General features: G+C 38.2%; 1 protein-coding gene across 8 annotated transcripts in view; it reads left to right on the top strand.

Moving 5' to 3' along the window:
* The window catches only part of PDS5B (PDS5 cohesin associated factor B), a 194,450-nt gene that overhangs the window by 30,858 nt on the left and 146,168 nt on the right, over nucleotides 1–17,424 (top strand). Inside the window, exon 1 of one of the 8 annotated variants that reach the window (XM_074387856.1) lies at nucleotides 4,195–11,314. The exons of the other annotated variants lie outside the window; for them this stretch is intronic. The gene's annotated coding sequence lies outside the window, so the exon portion shown is untranslated. Of the gene's footprint in view, nucleotides 1–4,194; nucleotides 11,315–17,424 lie in introns of those variants that run through there. 8 annotated transcript variants of the gene reach the window in all.

The raw sequence follows: 17,424 nt of genomic DNA, 5'->3' as shown, positions 1-17,424 counted from the left end.
CAAGTGATTCTTCTGCCTCAGCCTCTTGAATAGCTGGGGTTATAGGCATGTGCGATCACACCTGACTAATTTTTTTTTTTTTTTTTGAGATGGAGTCTTGCTCTGTTGCCAGGATGGAGTGCAGTGGTGCAATCTCGGCTTACTGCAACCTCTGCCTTATCGGTTCAAGCGATTCTTCCGCCTCAGCCTCCCAAGTAGCTGGGACCACAGGCATGTGCCACCAAACCCGGCTAATTTTTGTATTTTTAGTAGAGACAGAGTTTTTCCATGTTGGTCAGTCTGGTCTCGAACTCCTGACCTCAGGTGATCTGTCTGCCCCAGCCTCCCATAGTGCTGGCTTTACAGATGTGAGCCACCACGCCTGGCCATAAATTTCATTTTCTACTTGCCCTATTTTTCCTTTTTCCTTGCTTGAATTTTTTTGCTTTTAAAAAAGTTTAGTTACTTTCATTTTTCCACAATCTATTTCATTTTTCTTTCTGTTAGGGAAATTACCATTTATAATCTATTTCTTCCCTTTAAAAAAAAATATTATTGCACATAAAATTTTACCTTGTATACGTAATTCCTTAGCTCTTTGCAATATTGACACAAAGGCTGTTTTACCAATCTGGTCAACACTTCCCTTCCAACTTCCATGTTGATGTTGCCTAGCATTTTATTGTCCGTTTTATCCCCCAGATTATACTTGTGATTGTGTATTTATGTTTTGCTCTCATGTTTAGAGTTTCTTTATTTTCTCTTACCGAGATTTCAAAGTTGTCTTTCTGTCCTCTGGCATCTCTTAATTTCATTTAAAATTTTTCATCTGGCCGGGTGCGGTGGCTCAAGCCTGTAATCCCAGCACTTTGGGAGGCCGAGGCGGGTGGATCACGAGGTCGAGAGTTCGAGACCATCCTGGTCGACATGGTGAAACCCCATCTCTACTAAAAATACAAAAAATCAGCTGGGCATGGTGGCGCGTGCCTGTAATCCCAGCTACTCAGGAGGCTGAGGCAGGAGAATTGCCTGAACCCAGGAGGCGGAGGTTGCGGTGAGCCGAGATCGCGCCATTGCACTCCAGCCTGGGTAACAAGAGCGAAACTCCGTCTCAAAAAAAAAAAAGAAAAAAGAAAAAAGAAAATTTTTCATCTGTTTGTTTCTTGGCCCTGCATTTTGGGTAGTTTCTTTAAGTTACTAATTTTTTTTTTTTTTTTGAGACGGAGTTTCACTCTTGTTACCCAGGCTGGAGTGCAATGGCGCGATCTCGGCTCACCGTAACCTCCGCCTCCTGGGTTCAGGCAATTCTCCTGCCTCAGCCTCCTGAGTAGCTGGGATTACAGGCACGCGCCACCATGCCCAGCTGATTTTTTGTATTTTTAGTAGAGACTGGGTTTCACCATGTCGACCAGGATGGTCTGGATCTCTCGACCTCGTGATCCACCTGCCTCGGCCTCCCAAAGTGCTGGGATTACAGGCTTGAGCCACCACACCCGGCCTAGTTACTAATTTTTATAAAACTCTAGACATGTTTAATTTGCTTAACCTGTCCATTGAGGTTTTGAAATCAATAATTACTTTTCATTAAAGCATTTCTGTTATTGTCCAGTCTCTCTTGTTATTTGCAGCAGACTCTTGTTGCTTGCTGATTTTTTTGATTTCATTTTTAAAAGTTTCTTTAAACATTCATATTTTATGTTTTGGCAATGAAATTTTAGTATCTGAATTCAATGGGGCATGAATCATTCTTGGTGTTTGGTTTTCTTATGTGTTTGGTGGTCCTTGAGAAGGACTCATTCAAGTTTTGTTGAACTTGATGTGTGGAAAATTTGGGAGCCTAAATTGAGGATTTTTTTTTTTTTTTAACTCCACAGAAGATTGGCATTTGCTTCTACTGAGAAATAGGATTTCTCACCCACATGAGAACTTTCCAGGGTCCTAGCTTAATTGGTATATCAGCATTTGCTCTTTCGCATCTCCGAGTTTGGGTTTCAATTTACCCTGCTTTTGTGCAGATGGGAGAGAGATGGTGAGTGTGGAAATGAAGGTTGGGTGTGGATAGGTTCTTGTAGATTTTCCTTACTTTCTGTGAGCTCAGCAATGTGAAAACAGTTTTCTGCTTGATTCATTGGGCCCTTCAGGATAAATAGTATTAATATATATACTACTGGAAATGGATGTTCAGTTTTTAAGCCGTATCCGTTCACTGATTTATTCATTCATTTTGAGACAAGATCTCACTCTGTATCCCAGGCTTCAGTTCAGTGGTATGATCACAGCTTACTGTAGCCTTGACCTCCTTGGCTCAAGCCATCCTCCCACCTCAGCCTCCCGAGTAGCTGGGACAAAAGGCTGTGAGGTGGCAAGGTCATAGCTCTCTGCAACCTTGAATTCCTGGGCTCAAATGATCCTCCTGCCTCAGCCTCCCGAGTAGTTGAAACTACAGGTGTGCACTACTGTGCCTCGATAACCTATTTTAGTTTACATATGCAAATCTCTGGACATTTCATTGACACCAATTAAAAGTTAAAAAAAATTCTTCTGTGTTTTTCTGTATTAATGTTTAATTTTATGTAACCTGTTACGATTCTCAGTTTGTGCACCTCTTCTGGACTATTTGAGTCTCCTGATGTACTTGTTGATTTATTCTTATGGTGTTTTATGTGTAAGTGGAATTTTATTTTAATTAATTAATTTTGGGTATTTTGAGAAGTCATTGAGATAATTTCTTAGGCTAGAATTTGTAAATTGGGTTTCAGTTAAAGTAGAAAACCTCAGAATGAAGTACACACAAGGATATTGTTTAATGAGACTTTTTTTCCACCAGTGTATTTATGTACTAGGTTGTGTTGCAGGGGGGAAAAAAAAAGGGTTGAAAGTCATTTTCCTAGCTTTTAGTCTATGAATTGTAGCCCAGACCAGTATTCATTTTTTTGTTTCTGTTTTTTTTTTTGAGATAAAGTTTCACTCTGTTGCCCAGACTGGAGTGCAGTGGCACGATCTGGCTCACTGCACCCTCTGCCTCCTAGATTCAAGGGATTCTTGTGCCTCAGCCTGAAGAGTAGCTGGGATCACAGGCACGCACCACCAACACCCCTCTAATTTATATGTTTTCAGTAGAGATGGGTTTTTGCCATGTTGAAATCCGACCCCAAGCGATCTGTCTGCTTCAGCCTCCCAAAGTGCTGGGATTACAGGTGTGAGCCACCGCACCCAGCCTCAGACCGGTATTCAAATGAGATGTTTTGTAAAGCTGAGCTGCTGTAATTGAAGTTCTGGGGCACCCATAATCCCTTCTCTACTGAGTTGTTGAAGTGCTAGAGGCCCCTGTGAATGGAGTTACAGGTGTGGAGGGAGATAAGCCAGACTGTGGTCCTGTGATCCTTCTCAACCACAAACAGAACTTTGCTTTTTCTGTATTTTGTAATTTAGAATTTAGTGGGAGATTTGGCTTCAAAAGAGGGCTCATCTGCTAAAGAGTATAGGAAAACCAAGATAATCAAGGCTTTAAGGACTGAATTAGACCTTGACTTTTAAATAAACCGTTAAATAGGCAACATTTGGGATTTTTTTTCTCTAATTGTTGTAGTCAGACTTTAGTTTTGCCTCCTGCTTTTCTAGAACAAAATGTGATGATGAGCATCCTGTCACCATCCTACTCATTTTTGTCATGTTTTCAGTCTTGATGGTTTTTTTTTTTTGTTTTCTTTGCCCTGTCTGCTGTGAAGAAAGAGTATAGATATTGTACAATAGTGCAACTTAGAAACATCTATGAGAATCCCTTATAAATATACAGTGAGAGATTTTCAAATGTTTTCTGTTCATGGTGTCCTTAGTGTCTCATCATTTTTTCATGGAGCCAAAATAGAATATATAACAGTTCTGTTTTAGTTAGATACAAGTAGCCTAATAAGTATTTATGGTTTAAAAATTATACATTCGGCCGGGCGCGGTGGCTCAAGCCTGTAATCCCAGCACTTTGGGAGGCTGAGGCGGGTGGATCATGAGGTCAAGAGTTCGAGACCATCCTGGTCAACGTGGTGAAACCCCGTCTCTACTAAAAATACAAAAATTAGCTGGGCGTGGTGACGCGTGCCTGTAATCCTGGCTACTCAGGAGGCTGGGGCAGGAGAATTGCCTGAACCCAGGAGGTGGAGCTTGCGGTGAGCCAAGATCGTGCCATTGCACTCCAGCCTGGGTAACAAGAGCGAAACTCTGTCTCAAAAAAAAAAAAAAAAAAAAAAAAAAACGTTCAAATAAAAACTTTTTTTTATGCTTAAATAATAACATATACTTATATGTGTGCCTGTTGGGCATATGCTAAGTTCTTAAGTCTTGGAATCAGATTGAACACTGCCCTCTTTGTTTCCCATTGATTTATATCTAGTACTTTTTATCACATCATCTGCCCTTAAACCCAGCTTCTCAAGTATATATCACCTTCAAGAGGAAGGTGGAACATTGATCTCGTGTTCAAATGGAACTACCTTGAGCTCGTAAGTTTACCTGGTTTCTGAGAGATCTTGTAAACAGCTGCATTTTCCTTGAGAACTTAAAATATCCCTCAATGCCTATGAATTTGCTGTGGTATCCAGGGGGCGTTGTACAGTTGGTAACTGCAGGTGCTTTACGATCTGTACAGTAATGAAGCAGATATATACTATCTACATTTTATAGAAGACATAATGGAGTCAACTTTGTAGAATTAGTTATAGATACTTGTACAGAGCTGCTCTATTAAGTTATTTGCATCTCACAAGGCAGTATATATTTTATGTTTATTTCTGATTGGTACTTTTAAAAAATATAGTTCATTTCTTGTTTGTGTTTTTACTTTTTGAGGAAGAAAGTTTTTAATTTTTTTATGTTTGCATGGGGTTTGAAAAGAAATTTTTTTTCTAGGAGAACGATTTTCTATGTTGCAGTTTTTTCCAATGAGTTTGTTTTCCTGAGAAAATGAAGGAAAAAAGAGAAAAATTAATTTGCAAATTAGTAATTTTAGTGATTACATTAATTGATCTGTAAAGAACAGATTATATTTAATATTGTTGGAGTGATAAGTACTAAGGATTGCCAAAAACTGCAATACATGATACAGTAAGATAATCGAATTGTAGAGTTTTAGACCTGGAAGAGACTAGGTGGGATGAGGATGGAGATGAGGGTTGGGTCATCTAATTGAATTTTTCTGTACTGTTTAAGATTTTATAGCGGGAGGTGGAGGAGGAAGTAAGAAGGGAGAGAAAGAGAGATAAGGTGAGGGAGGAGGAGAGAGGGTGATATTGTGTGATTGTATTTGTTAAAGGCATAAGTACTTTTGACATCAGAATATTTACTCTCTTGGCTCCTGCCAAAGTGTATGATCTAGAATATATCTATTGGCCGGTCTTCATTTAAAGTTCAGTTTTAAGGGAAAAAAATGTTAATAGAGAAAAATCTTGAAGGATAGGCAGTCCATAATACCTACAGATTATTAGTTTTCTTTCTTTAAGGATTGCTTTGAAAAAATAATTTATTACATATACTTTGAAATAATGTATCTATAAGAGATCTTTCTTCCATTCCATGCTCAGATTATTTCTATGTTCTATTTTTACATACTTGCAATAGTAATACAGTAATACAGGGCTGGGTGTGGTGGCTCACGCCTGTAATCCCAGCACTTTGAGAGGTGGTGGCAGGCAGATCACTTGAGGTCAGGAGTTCAAGACCAACCTGGCCAAGAGGGTGAAACCCCATCTCTACAAGAAAGTACAAGCTGGGTGTGGTGGCAGATGCCTGTAATCTCAGCTACTTGGGAGGCTGAGGCAGGAGAGTTGCTTGAACCTGGGAGGTGGAGGTTGGAATGAGCTGAGATTGTGCCACTGCACTCCAACCTGGGCGAGACAGCAAGACTCCATCTCAAAAACAATCAAACAAAACAAAAAAAGAAAGAAATTATATTCTATACTTCTCATAAGTTTAATTCTTTACATTTTGTGTGTGTGTGGTCCCCCCCCCCCCAAATAGGTTCTTTTTTGGTGTATTTTATAGTAGTGTTTATTTTACAAAAAAATTATTAAACCCACACATGTGGACACACACACAAGTATAATGCTTTTCCTGCTTGCTGGTACATTAGTATTACTGGCTAATACTATTATAATTTTTTCTTTGTAATGACTGCATAATGTTCCATGGTAAAGATTTACCACACTTCATGTAGCTGTTCCCTTGTTGATGTTAGATTTTTTTTCCCACTTGCTATAAATAGTGCTGAAATAAATATTCCAGTACCTTTATATTGACATTTTTATTCCTGTGAGAATTGGAAGAGAAGGATTGCTGGGTTGATGGGAATGTGTCATTAAAATTTAATAGTTATTATTAATGCAGTTCTTTTCAGAAAGGCTGTAATCACATTTCCAATATCATCTGACGGATCATTGGTTTTCATATTTTTCTCTGTGGACCTTCTTGACAAGAGAAGTTGGGGACATTGGAATGCCCATCCCTTAATTCAGCCAGAGAAGCTTTCTTTTAACCTGTTTGATATATTGTACACTGTTACAATGTTTTGGTTAGAAGAGTGTGTTTCATGATTAACGTAAGTTTGATGAATCATTGTTCTAAGGTGTTTGATTTTTTTTTTTTCTTATAGATCAAACCAGACATTGAGATGAGATCATTAGCTTTTTAGATACCTTGTATTGATTCCCATTCCTGTAGAATTGTTTCTACTGAATCATACTTTAAGTACATACTTTGAATTGTACTTTGGCTTGCATTGAGGGATAAAAAGGAGTGACTAAAACTCACTTCTGTGTTTATTCTTGTATTCGCGATAGATTTATCTGTTACATTACTCACTGACACATTAGGTTTCAGCAAGGATGCAGATGTTACATAAAGCTTCACTTCTCAGCAGCTCTTAGTGTTAATCTTAATGGTTGATATTTCTGCATTTCTTATTCATCTTATGCCCTTTAATTTATTGGTTTTGTACCTTACTTATAGTGCTTTTATAGTTTATTTTTGAAATAAACCAAGACGTTTTTTGTGCCTCTATGGCCATTTCCAGCCATGTAACCGTGTAAGCAAGTATGGTGTAGTTCTAATTCTGCCATTTTGGAACCTTCTGATCTTGGGCAAAATCAGTGAATTTCTCTTGACCTAATTTTCTTCATTTGTTAAGTATGGATGATAATAAAACCAGGGTTGATGATTTTCCAAAAGCATCTTTCAGTAAATTTAGTGACTAGTTTTATAGGCTAATGGGTTACTTAATGAAAGCCAAAAAGAAAAGAAAGAAGATATCCAAGTGCATTCAACTCACTGAAAGTGAATATGTAGGGGCCAAGACAAATGTAGCTCAAATTTGGAGTTTCCAGCTGTTGTTCTTTAACACCCTTGAGATGTTAGAAGCAGTGTTCCTTAATTTTCTTTTTTCACTGTAGATGTTAGAGAATACATCATAAGCACTGATCCTTCTCCCCAGAAAAAGTGTACATTATCATATGCATGCAAACTTCACGTACTCTTTTAGATGACTATAGATGGTTCATAGACCTCCTGAAGACCATTTATGGGTTTACTATCTGGAACCTGAGTATAAGAACAGATCTAGAATAGTAGTTCTCAGTGTAGTATGATTTTGCCCTGCAGGGGACACATGGCAATGTCTGGAGACATTCTTGGTTGTCGCAACTGGGGATGGTGATGATTGTGTGTGCGCTACTGGTGTCTAGTGGACAGAGCCCAGGGATGCTGCCGAATATTCTACAATGCACAGGTGCATCCTGACCGCTATCCCCAATAAAGAAGTTTCGGCAAAAAATCTGAGAATGCTGAGATTGAGAAGCCCTGATCTAGAGGAAGAGATGAATGGGAATTCTTTAAAAAATCCTTCAGAAACATAATTGTTCTCTGGCTTTCTTTGATAATAGTTGCATAGTACACGGTGCAGGGTTAAAATTTTTGAGTCTCACTATGTCTTGAGTATTCGTCCCTCAGGTATTTGCATGGTTTATCATCATTCTTTTTCGGGTTCCAGTCTTCGCAAGGTAAAACAGCTCCCTCTCCTACTTTTTTGTTTTTGTTTTTGTTTTTTTTTTTGAGTTGGAGTCTTACTCTGTTGTCCAGGCTGGAGTGCAGTGATGTGACCTCAGCTCACTGCAACGTCTGCCTCCTGGGTTCAAACCATTCTTCTGCCTCAGCCTCCCGAGTAGATGAGATTACAGGCATGTGCCACTATGGCTGGCTAGTTGAATTTTTTAAAGTAGAGACAGGGTTTCACTTGGCCTCCCAAAGTGTTGCGATTACAGGCATGAGCCACCATGCCTGGCCACCCCTACTTACTCTTTTTCTTTCTTTCTTTTTTTTTTTTTGAGACGGAGTTTCACTCTTGTTACCCAGGCTGGAGTGCAATGGCGCGATCTCGGCCTACCGCAACCTCTGCCTCCTGGGTTCAGGCAATTCTCCTGCCTCAGCCTCCTGAGTAGCTGGGATTACAGGCTTGCGCCACTACGTCCAGCTAATGTTTTGTATTTTTAGTAGAGATGGGGTTTCACCACGTTGACCAGGCTGGTCTCGATCTCTTGACCTTGTGATCCACCCGCCTCGGCCTTCCAAAGTGCTGGGATTACAGGTGTGAACCACCGCGCCCGGCCTTTTTTGTTTTTTTGAAGTGGGGTCTCACTCTGTCACTCAGGTTGGGGTACAGTGGTGGGATTGGAACTCGCTGCAGCCTTTACATCCTTAGGCTCAGGTAACCCTTTCACCTCATTCTCTCAATTAGCTGGGACTATTTTTTTTTTTTCTATTTTTTGTAGTGGCGGAGTTTTACCCTGTTGCCCAGGCTGGTTTCGAACTCTGGGGCTCAAGCAGCCCACCCACCTTGACCTTCCAGTGTTAGGATTACAGGCATGAGCCATGGTGCGTGGCCCTTATTTTTCTTAACATTTCACATTATCTAAATACACATTGACATTTGTTGTCTGTTTTTCTTCAACTTAAATGTAAGTTATGCCATGAGAAAATAATCTTTGCCGTTTTCTACTGTTGTATTCTGCAGTCAATAGTGCATTGGGTATAATAGGTGCTCAATAAATATTTGTTGTTGAAAGAATGAATGATATGAGTCTGTATTGTGACAAGTTTGATTGACAGAGCCCTATGTTTTAGAGCTCAAAGGTGCAGTCAAGTCGATAGCTTTTTTTATAATTAAGAGTTCTTACCTAAGTTGTCAGCTGGATATAGTATAAGCTAAGAATATGTATCTGAAGGTAAAGCCAGGATTTAAGGAAAAAACAGAGTTCTTTGTCTGCTTTACAATATGAATTGAGCACCTGAAGTTGTGTTCTGTTTTCTAAACTTGTTTGACCATAGGAATTGTCTGAGGCATTCCTTAAAAATGGCAGAATCTGAAGCTTCTCCTCACGCCTACTGAATCAAAATTTCTAGATAAGGAACCAGGATATCCTTATTAGAAACAAAGAAGGAAAGAATAATCCTCAACAGATGACACTGGGACAACTGGATTTCCACATGCAAAAGAATTATGTTGGGCCTCTACTTCACATAGTAGATAAAAATGAGCTCAAAATGATCAATGATGTAAATACAAGATTTAAGCCTATATACTTGTAGAAGAAAATGGAGGAGTAGAATTTCATGACCCTGAATTCATTAGCACAAACAATAAAAAATATAAATTGGGCTTTATAAAAATTAAAAACTTTTGTGCATCAGAGGACATTATCAACAAAATGAAAACACAACCTACAGAGGAAAACATTTAAAAGTCATATCTCTAACAAGGATTTAATGTCCATAATGTATAAAGAACTGCTACAGGTCAATAACAACAACAACAAAAAACCTAATTTAAGGCCAGGCGCGGTGGCTCAAGCCTGTAATCCCAGCACTTTGGGAAGCCGAGGCGGGTGGATCACGAGGTCAAGAGATCGAGACCATTCTGGTCAACATGGTGAAACTCCGTCTCTACTAAAGGTGCAAAAAATTAGCTGGGCATGGTGGCGCGTACCTGTAATCCCAGCTACTCCGGAGGCTGAGGCAGGAGAATTGCCTGAATCCAGGAGGCGGAGGTTGCGGTGAGCCGAGATCGCGCCATTGCACTCCAGCCTGGGTAACAAGAGCGAAACTCCGTCTCAAAAAAAAAAAACAAAAACAACCTAATTTAAAAGTGAGCAGTGATCTTGAATAGACATTTTCCCAAAGATACCCAAATGACCTATAAGCACATGATAAGATACTCAACACCATTAATCATTAGGAAAATGACAATCAAAATCAAAATCATAATGAGGTTACACTGCATACCTAGTAGGATGACTATAAACCAAACCATACCAAATCAGAAAAAAGCTATTGGAGAGGCTGTGGAAAAATTGAAGCCCTCATTTGCTGGTGTAGCTAGCTGCTGCTGTGAGAAACAGTTTGGTGGTTCTTAAAAAAGCTAAACATAAAGTTACCATAAATTTAGCAATTCCACTGCTAGCTGTGTACTGAAAAGAATTGAACAGGGGCTCAAATGGGTGTTTGTACAGCAATGTTTATTGCAGCATTGTTTGCAATAACCAAGAATGGAAACAATGCAAGTGTCCACCAGCAGAAAAATGGATAAACAAAATGTGATTTATACATAAAATTTTCAGTCATAAAAAGAATTGAGGCTCTCTGATACATGCCATAACAGGGATAAACCTGAAAATATACTAAGTGAAATTTGACAGAAAAGGACAAATAACTGTTACTCTACTTGCGTGCAAATTCATAGAGACAGAAAGTATGTTAGAAGTTACTAGGGGCTGGGGAAAAGAAGGCATGGGATATTACTGCTTTATAGTCACAAGTTTCTTTCTGTTTCAGGTGATGAAAAAGTTTTGGAAATGGTGATGGTTACACAACATTGTAAATATAATTAATGTCACTTAATTGTAGATTTAAAAATGGTAGATTTTATGTCAAATATTTTACACAAAAAATTAATGTAGATCTAAAACTATTGAATTCTACATTCTAAAACAGGTGTCCCCAAACTTTTTACACAGGAGGCCAGTTCACTGTCCCTCAGACCGTTGGAGGGCCGCCACATTCTGTGCTCCTCTCACTGACCACCAATGAAAGAGGTGCCCCTTCCTGAAGTGCGGCGGGGGGCCGGATAAATGGCCTCAGGGGGCCGAAGCTTGGGGATGCCTGTTCTAAAAGATGAATTACTTGATATGTGAATTATATCTTAATAAAGCCGTTTAAGAAAACGGAAGTGAAACCAGCTGTCTGTGTTTGGATGACATGGTCACAAAACAAAGTTGCTTTTAGCCAGGAAGCCTGTAAGGTAAATGTAATCAGTCAGACTAGATTTAGATTAGATTTAGTAATACTAATCCATATGCATTCCCTCAAAATTAATGTCTTTCAGGAATATATCAAATGTTTATGTACTATAATGATTTTGGTAAGTTTTTCCCATTACAGGGAAATTTATTGAGAAACTTATCAAATTAAACTTTTTGGTGGACTTGACATCCTAATTTTTCTTATAACCCCTCCCGCCAGTTTACTCATTATTAATATTTTATCTACAAGGTATGTAACTTTGTAAGCAGATTTGTTAATTAAATATTTATTATCATGGATACTGTGTTATTTTTTTAGGTAGAATTAACGGTTGTACTCTAATTTGTCCTGTGTACAGTATGGTATATTGGGTCCTTAGATATTAATATGGGTGGTACATTTATGCTCATTTTATTGTTATCTTAAAGAGATACATTGTAGTGTTATGCAGTGCCTACTGGATTTTACTTCTGTCTCAACTTCTTTCTCTTACTAAACTATACTTCTGTCTTGTTTTCTATTATACCCTCTCTTTGAATATTTTTATTTTGTCTTCCAATTGTGCAGAGCTTCCTGTTACTGCTTCCGCGAGCCCTTAGCAGTTCCTCATACGTTCCCATAGTCTTCCTATGTTCTAGCTGGTATGTCTTTGGAAAGTCTGTTTCTAAAATGCCAATCTAATTGCTCTTTATATTTCTTAGAAAAGAAAGAAAGAGAGAGAGGGTAAGGAAAGAAGGAAAAGGAAGGAAGGACGGACGGACGGACAACTGCCTTATGTGATAATGACCAAACTTCTTACTTCTTATCAGAGACTTAAAGCCTTAGATTAACTGGTCCCACTTTCTTTTATAGCACCATCACCAATATGTATATATATATATATATATATATATGTACATGCACAGAATCTAGTTGAATCACTTTTGTTTCAGTGCTTTTTCCTTTTTTATTCCAGTTAGTATCATTTTATCATTTTTTTGTCCATTCACCGGTTAATAGACATTTGGATTGTTTGTACTTTTTGTATATTATGAATAATACTGCTCTGAATATTCCAGTAAAAGTCTTTGTGTGGATATAGGTTTTCTCTTGGATGGGCACCTAGAAGGGGAATTGCTGGGTCATATGGTAAATTTACATTTAACTTTTTCAGATACTGTCCAATGTTTTCCAAAAATGGCTGCAGCATTTTACATTCCCACAAAATATGAGAGTCCCAGTTTCTTCACAACTTCAACAGTACTTACTACTGTCTTTTTAAGAGGCAGGCTGGAGTGCAGTGTGACTCAATCATAGCTCACTGCAGCTTTGAACTCCTGGGCTTAAGCATCCTCTTGTCCCAGACTCCTGAGGAGCTAGGACTACAGGCAATGCCCTACCATGTCCAGCCAATTAAATATATATATATATTTTTTGGTAGAGACAGGGGTCTCACTGTATTGCCCAGGCTGGTCTAGAATTCCTGCCCTCAAGTGGCCCTCCTGCCTTGGCCTCCCAAAATGCTGAGATTACAGGTGTGAGCCACTATGCCTGGCCTTTCTTTTTAATTAGTGCCATTCTACTCTCCTAATTAAGCTAAAATATCTTTGTGCCTTGAGTTTTTGGATGGGCTAACATTTTTGTTTCTGTTCAATTTGTTCTGATTTTTCAGTATTCTGAATCTTAATTTCCAATTCAGCATCCCCTAAAGAACCTGAAGTAGAAACCAGAAAACTCCATCTCTTGTCATTGCTCTGCCACTTACTACAGGGTGACTGTATGCAAGTTCGTCAGCTTTCTGAACCTCTCTGAACTTCATTTTCTTTATCTGAAAAATGGGGATAATTCCTATTTTTATAGAATTTTGGAGAAAAATGTGTACTTGAAGGAGCGTTGAAAACCATGATTTATTTTTAAAAAATTAAACCTGTAATGTCTATGTATATAAAGTATCAGAAATGCTGACAAGGGTAATGGGCAGAATTGGCAATATATTGTAATGTCACTAAACTTTGCATGTAAATTTTCTCATGGATCTTTTTTCATATGGAAGTGTTTGGATCTGATTATTAGAGGATTCAACACTGTGCCAGAGATTGGAAAATCATTAGGTTAAGGGAATTTGGAAATCAGATATGGATCAATTTCAGTTTAGTAGTTGTTAATTTTAGCATAGTTATTTAACCTTTTTGAACCTCAGTTTTCTTGTTTATAAATGGGCATAATTATATAGTTCATCTTATTAAGAACATTTATTCAGCTTTTGCTTTTTAACCAGCATTACAGTTCATAAGGGGAAATACATTAGATAATTTATGTTTACATTTATGATAAATTCTTTGAAGGAAGAGTGCAGAGGTAGCATGAGAGCATACAGTAGAGATTTTATTTAGACTGAGTAGATTTGGGACGGCTTCCCTGATTGACAGATGAGACTTGAAAGAGCAGTGTTAACCAGGCGTGAGGGCTAGAGAGGAGGAAAAGTTTCTTGAAGCAGAAGGAATAGCACAGCCTGAGACAGAAGGATCTTGGTTTAGTGTCTTCAAGGAGTAGAGATGTGACTGGAGTGTAATGAGCAAATGGTCAGATTAGTATATTTAGAACTTATTCGAAGGTCAGTGTGAAGCTGTTTAACAATTCTAAGTAAGACAGTGATATGAGGAGATTAGCTTACTAAGATCATTCTGGTTGCTCTCTGAAGAATGAATTGGATGTACCATAGATTTATGTTATGGCAAAGTAATGGCTAAATAAGGGCAGATTTCATTTATGTTTTGTAAGGTAGCATTTACAGGACTTGATTGTTAATGGTAAATGTTGAAAGGGAATAGCCAAGCTTCATTCCTGGAGAACTGGGAGGAAGAAATGGGTACATGAAGATACACACTGAAGAAGGAGAGGATTGAAGAATGAGGATTTTTTTGGAGGCAGAAAAAAATTGGGAGACATTTTGTTTAGTTTTGAGAATCCTAAGTTCATGGTATCTTTGAGAATACCCAAGTGGAAATGTTAAGTAGACAGTTGTATATGCGGACTGGAGTTGAAAAGAGAGATCTTTGTGGCGTATGTATTAAAAGAAAGCTTAGGACAAAAGCCTTGGAAGAAAAACATAAACAGTAAAAAGAGAATTGAGCTTTGATGAGTTACTGATATTTGGAGGTTGAGTAGAAGAGAAGTCAACAAAGGAGATAGAAATGACCAGTAAGGTAGGAAAAAAAAATCAGGCAAAGGTCAAATGTAGTAGAAACAAAAGAAAAATAATGTTTCAGGGAGGAGACTGTGGTCAACTGTGTATCATACTGTTCGGATCAATCAAATAAGGATTAGAAAAAGGTTCACCTCATTAGGCAACATACGGGCCAACTGATGACTTTCAGTTAGCTTTTACCGCATCACAAATCATCTGAAGACTTAGTTACTGAAAACAACCATTCCCAGTTCTGTATATTGGCAATTTATTGGCAATTTGGGTTTGGCTTATCTGGGTGATTCTACTGATCTGGGCCAGGTTTAGCTGATTTTAGCTGGGGTTGCTCATGCATCTACAGATATGCCTCTGCAGTCACCTGGTGGTTTGGCTAGGGCTGGTTTGTTCATGATGACCACGGCTGGGACAATGCACCTGCCTCTGTGCATATGCATTCTCATTTTCTGTTGAGATAGCTTGGACTTGCTCACATCTTTGTAGCAGAATTCCAAGAGCAGTAGGTGAGGTAACCTATAGCACAAACACTAAGCTTCTCAAGGTCCCATTGGCCAAAAGATTCATAGACCATTTCAGATTCTAGGTCTGAAAAAACACTTTTATCTCTTGGTGGACAACAAAGACACACTGTAAGGGTCTAGATACAAGGAATGGAAAAGTTTGTTGCCATCTTTTACAATCTGCCACGGTGACTGCGGTAAAAGCATTTTGTTGATGAGGTGGAGTTGGGGGTAGGGAACTGTTTGGAAGCTAGATTGGATTAGTATGAATAGTGAATGGGAATTAAAAGTAGATAATATAAATTACTTTTTGAGAAGCTTGTCTGTGAAGGTAATTTGGGAGAGTAAACAATAACTGTGGCTGGGGAGGTATTTGTAGTTTAAACAGGTATGTTGTATTTTCTTTCCCTTCCTGCCTGAATGTCTTCCATCCATCCAATAACAGAATATATTTGAATGCTAAGATAAAGTATCTAGTAAACCCAGAGGATGCTGATACAGGGGAAAGAGGAGATAATTTGTCAAGTAAAAGTCTCTGAGAAACCGGAAGAGGATGGGATTTCGTGTACTTATGAAGGGGTTAGTTTTTTGATGTGAGGAGGGCTATTTCCTTTCTGGTATCAGGGAAGGAGGGAGGGAAGGAAAGAAGGGAGGGAGAGAGGGAATGGGTGCAGATGTACATAGGCATGTAAATTTGGTGATGAGAGGCTGAGAAAGTTTGTTTGCTGGTGCTTCTGTTTTCTCAATGAAGAAGCAGCAGTCTACTGAGAGGGGGGTTGTACAAGAATGTGTGTTTGAGATTTGATGTGAATAGAAAGATTCATAATTTTATTTGCCCCTGCCATGGGTTAGCGAGTTGACTACTGACTAGAGAAATACTAATCACTCAATAAATAAGAGATACTATCACTATTAATATATAAGAATTACTTTAAAGATATTTAACAGAATACTTTCTGTGCTGTTAGAAACTGATGCAGATTGAGATATTCCAGGGCCTGGGAATCCTTTTCTGTTTGAGCCAGTTAATGTTTGAGTCTTTCATAACATTGATGGTCCTTAAAAAATGATGTAGGCGAGTGACCATGTTTGCCCTTTTACAAATAAACATTAACAAAAATATGTACTCAAAGTAAGGGTCTAGTTTCTAAAAGAACTTCCTAAAGTATTCACCATTATGCTGTCTTACCAGAAAACATAAGGAATAACTTAAATACATTTATTTTGAATTAATAAAGATTAATTCAGGCTGCATCGTGGATTAATCATAAAATTGTATATTGAAAAAAGCTTTTTGTTTAAATAGTTGGGAAATATGTAAACATGGACTTCAAGTTATATGCTTAGGGGAGAATAACATAATTTACTTAGTCTTTTTTTCTTTTAAGAAAAACTCCCATTAGATTTTTGGTTGTCCCTTGACAAGAATAAGCCTAACTTCTTACACTGTTTAATTACTGTGTACTAAAGAGTTGTCTTTATGGAGGGCACCATCTGCTGGTTGTAAGCGGTACCAGCTGTGAAGAAGACTGCCGCCTTCAGTTATCAGACTCTTCACAAAATTTTATGTTTTTCCTTGAATTCTACCTCAAGCCTGGAGTTAAATCCCAGAAGGAAAAACAGCTTTTAATAAACATGGCCAAGTATGGATTCTAGTAGTGATTTGATTTGATTTCTGTGACTGTGAATTTAATGTCACACTGTGAATTTTTTAAAAAAATCAACATGAAACTGGCAGATGCCAGTCTTTATCAGTTGATTTGGATGCCTAGATCAACTAAAAAATTGGATTGCTTATTGTTGTGACTGCTCATCAATACTTTGTTTTCCTTTTCCATTCAGTGAAAAGATCTTACCTATTTTTTACTGCAGTCTCTTGTTTAGTTTAATCTATGAACATTTGTTTATGTCTGATAATACTAAAGAAGAAATATTTCATTGATTTTTCTTCCTGATACTCAGTGTGATTAAAAGATACTCCTATATTTCCTTTGATTAATGATTATTTCATTTGAACCTTTTAAAAGCTCTTTAGTATTAGAATATTTTCTTTTCTTTTTCTTTCTTTCTTTTTTTTTTTGAGATGGAATCTCACTCTGTCACCCAGGCTGGAGTGCAATGGCAAGATCGCAGCTCACTGCAACCTCCACCTCCCAGGTTCAAGTGATCTCCTGCCTCAGCCTCCCGAGTAGCTGGGATTACAGGCATGTGCCATATTTAGCAGAGTTTGGGTTTCCAGGCTGGTCTCCAACTCCTGACCTCAGGTGATCTGCCCTCTTTGACCTCCTAGAGTGCTGGGATTACAGATGTGAGCCCCTGGGCCTGGCCTGGTATTAGAATATTTTCTTATGCTTACTGTTCATACTGGACATAAAAATGTAAATATAATGCTATGCATATGATAATTTTTAAACTGAACTGTTT

Source organism: Saimiri boliviensis, chromosome 16 (genome assembly GCF_048565385.1).
Source record: "Saimiri boliviensis isolate mSaiBol1 chromosome 16, mSaiBol1.pri, whole genome shotgun sequence".
NCBI classification, from domain to species: Eukaryota; Metazoa; Chordata; class Mammalia; order Primates; family Cebidae; genus Saimiri; species Saimiri boliviensis.
The sequence above is the reverse complement of the archived record's forward strand: the minus strand, read 5'-3'. Positions and strand labels throughout refer to the sequence as shown.